Here is a 3,693-nt window from a genome sequence, read left to right on the forward strand (position 1 = left end):
TCCAGCTTCATTCCACTGTGGACAGAAAAGATACATGTTATGAATTCAGTTTTTTTGAATTTGCTGAGACTTGCTTTATGGCCTAATATATGGTGTATAATAGATAAAGGTCCATATAGTGATGAAAAGAATGTGTATTCTGCAATTGTTCTGTACATATCAATTAGGTCCATTTGGTCCATAGTGTAGATTAGCTCTGTTGTTTCTTTGTTCATTTTCTGTCTAGATGATTTGTCCACCGATGAAAGTGGGGAGTTGAAGCCCCCCATTATTATTGTATTGGAGTCTAGATCTCTCTTTGGATCCATTAATATTTGGAAACAGTAGAGCTGCACATAAGTTTGAAGAACCATGGTCTGCAGAAGGACAATCACTTATTGGGCACTGACAGGCTTCTAAAGTCCGTTCTCCACCTCAAGATCCTTATATATGTCCTGGGGAACAAGCAGTGTTGTAATGAGGCCACATCTGCAGATATCCCTCACATAGTGCTGAAGAAATCCAACAGGAGCAAGTAGCCAGCCAAGAAGTATGATGGCTTTTTAGGTTCAGAGTCTTTATTCAAGCAGATTACAGAAATCCTGGGCCCAGGGCCAAATAAGGCTAGCAGTTTCCTTCCCTAATTAAATACAATAAAAATATGGTTGTCAAAGTTGATGAAGTCTACAATCAAATTCCTGATGAAGAAGGCATCATGTCTGGCTGTGACTGAAGATGACAGATGATGAGCTTGCTGACTACATCCACCTGGCTGTCAGCTTGCTGGTGTCATTGCTCAAGAAGAACTGGCAGAATATCCAGCCTTTGTGCATCAAGAGCACAATGGGCAAGCCCCAGTGAATGAACCTTAATGCAGGTAATAGTGGCGGACATTGTGGTGCAATGATTTAAGCTGCCTTTTGATGGGTACCTGCATCCGATATTGGAATATCAGATTGAATCTTTGCTAGTCCATTTCCAATCCAGTTTGCTGTTCACTGCTCTGATAGCCCAAATACTTGGGCCCTTGCAACTTATGTAAAAGACCAAGATGGAGTTTCTGGCTCCAACTTCAGCCTTGCTCAGGCCTGGCTATTGCATATATTTGGGGAGTGAACCAGTAGGTGCAAGATATTCATCTATTTATCTATCTATCTACTATCTCTATCTCTCCCTCATGTCACTCTTCCTTTCAAATAAACAAATAAACAAATCTTTGAATACAGTTTTTAATGAGATGCTATCTTTCTAATGAACATTAAGGATATCACAAAAGAAATGGGAACGTTTTGGGCAAAGGAATATAGAGAAAGGAATCTAGGAGGTGGTAAGGAAGGCAAAATATGCAGTCTGAATGCCAGGAGCCCTCAAATGGGAAAAGTGGTCCAGGAGAGGCTTCTCTCCAAAAAAGGGTAAGTCCAGTGGATCTAAGGAAGGACCACTGTGATGCACCCAGAGCCACATTGGATCTGAGAGTATTCCCACCAGGCAACTGTCCACACTTCCCATGAAAGAGAATTTCACGTGGTTTGTACCAAGGGTGTGCCTGTTGATCACTTGATCTGTACACTGGGGAAAAATTCCTCTGTCTGAACCATGGACTCGCCAACTGATTATCCATCATTACAATGCCCAGCCCGCACAGTTTCTGTCACTGTATGGTTGTCCCTTAGGGCACAGATTAGCTGTATAGGAGGGAAGGGATTGACAAATGAAAAATGCTTAAGGCCTTCTAAATTGGAGCAATGGGGAGTAGACTACTGTTCTGTCTGAACACATAGGAAAAAGTCAGAAAGGTAATATTCCAAATTAGTATAGGACATTTGGACTTTCCTGCAGGACAATTTTCCCAAATATTTTTATTTGAGATTGCTTTCTGTTTATTTATTTATTTATTATTTACTTGAAAGGAAGGGTTACAGAGACAGAAGGAGGAGGAGGAGGAGAGAGAAAGAGAGAGAGGGAGGGAAAAAGAGAGAGAGCGAGAGAGCGAGACAGCTCTCATCTGCTGGTTTACTCCCCAGTATGGGATGCTGGCTTCTCAGGTGATGGCTTAACCTGCTGTGCTCCCACACTAGCCCTACAAATTTGTTGGCAGTAGTTTATTGTGGTGAACTGGTACTAGGCATCCACTGAAGTTCCTTCCACTTTTCCTCCCTATAGTACACAGACAGGAAAGCTGAAAATTGTATATCCTGAACTTTCTTGCAGGAATATTCTATATGTAAATTAGCTTTGGCCAAGCAGCTGCTTAAGATGTGAAATTTGGAACATGAAACAAGAGAGAGGTCATCATCCTGTTGCTTCAACTATTGCTGCTTGCCAACATGCTTATTGACCAGGAATTGTTTTTTCAATTACATTAGTCTCTCAATGTTCAGATGCAGTTTTACCAATGAGTTATTTTATGAGACTTGGTAAGGAAAAGATTGGCAGTGTGGCAGTATTATTTACTGAAATAAAAACTAAGCAAAATAAGAGAGCAAGCAGAATGATCATACCACTAAAAGTTAGGGTCCAGAGAGAGCTAGAAACAGGGGCTTTTGTACTGGACATATAGCTATATCCTAAACGAAACATTAAAGAACTCTGGGGGCCAGTGCTGTGATGTACTGGGTAAAGACGCCGTCTGCAGTGCCTGCATCCCATATGGGCACTGGTTCGAGACCCGGCTGCTCTACTTCCAATCCAGCTCTCTGCTATGGCCTGGGAAAGCAGTAGAAGATGGCCCAAGTTCTTGGGCCCCTGTACCCACATAGGAGACCTGGAAGAAGCTCCTGGCTCCTGGCTTCGGATTGGCGCAGCTCCGGCCATTGTGGCCAACTGGGGAGTGAACCAGCAGATGGAAGATATCTCTCTCTCTCTCTCTGCCTCTCCTTCTCTCTCTGTGTAACTCACTTTCAAATAAATAAATAAAATCTTTAAAAAAGAAAAAAGAAGTGACCTGCTGTCACTTATTCCGTTTGTTATTAGTCATACAGACTAACTCCGACACAATATGAGAGGGGATTATGTAATGATGTGAATACCAGGAAGAAAAGATCATTGTTGGTTATTTTGGAGGCTGGATATCACCATTACTAACACTGTTTTTCCACATTTAAATTATGTTCCAATTCTAGAGGGATTTACATTTGTATTATTTACCTCTTAGGTTGATATTTCTTATCTCTAAGGTACTGACTCTGATTAATTTTTTAAAGTGAGATGGGAGAATTAGAAACTGTGAAGTTCGGATTTTAAAAATTTTATGGAAATGTTTACAGAATTCAATAAATCGATGAAAATATTATGTTTGAGGCTTATGTTTTTTACGCTTTAGGTTCAACACAAAGAGCATACAATAGAAGATACAGGGCCTCTGAATGCTCGGATTCTGAGGTAGACCCAGCGTTAGCTGCCCTGCTGAAATCAGCATCGATGCTTGCTGAGTTAGGCTATGTTTGAGCGTCCCCCAAGTGTCCACGTGTTAGACGTTTGGTGCCCAGGGTGGTGGTATTGGGAAATGCTTTGATTTGGATATCAGTTTTGATGTCCTAAAGGACCATGTTCTAAAGGCTTTGTCCTCAAAGTCTTATGTTAGTGTTACTAACAGAGTAGAATCTTAGTCCAGTTATGATGTCTGAAGATGAGACCATTGGGAAGTGACTGGATTGGATTGGGTCACTACAGTGGAGTCCCCATAATTAGATCCTACTGGCTTTATAAGAGACA

The 3,693-nt window shown here is 41.4% G+C and overlaps 1 pseudogene; it reads left to right on the forward strand.

Annotated features, from left to right (window-relative positions):
- The first annotated feature begins 314 nt into the window (after positions 1-314).
- Positions 315-840, forward strand: LOC100356037 (large ribosomal subunit protein uL1 pseudogene; annotated as a pseudogene).
- Positions 841-3,693: the final 2,853 nt, after the last annotated feature.

The sequence above is a fragment of the Oryctolagus cuniculus genome, chromosome 3 (assembly GCF_964237555.1).
Source record: "Oryctolagus cuniculus chromosome 3, mOryCun1.1, whole genome shotgun sequence".
NCBI classification, from domain to species: domain Eukaryota; kingdom Metazoa; phylum Chordata; class Mammalia; order Lagomorpha; family Leporidae; genus Oryctolagus; species Oryctolagus cuniculus.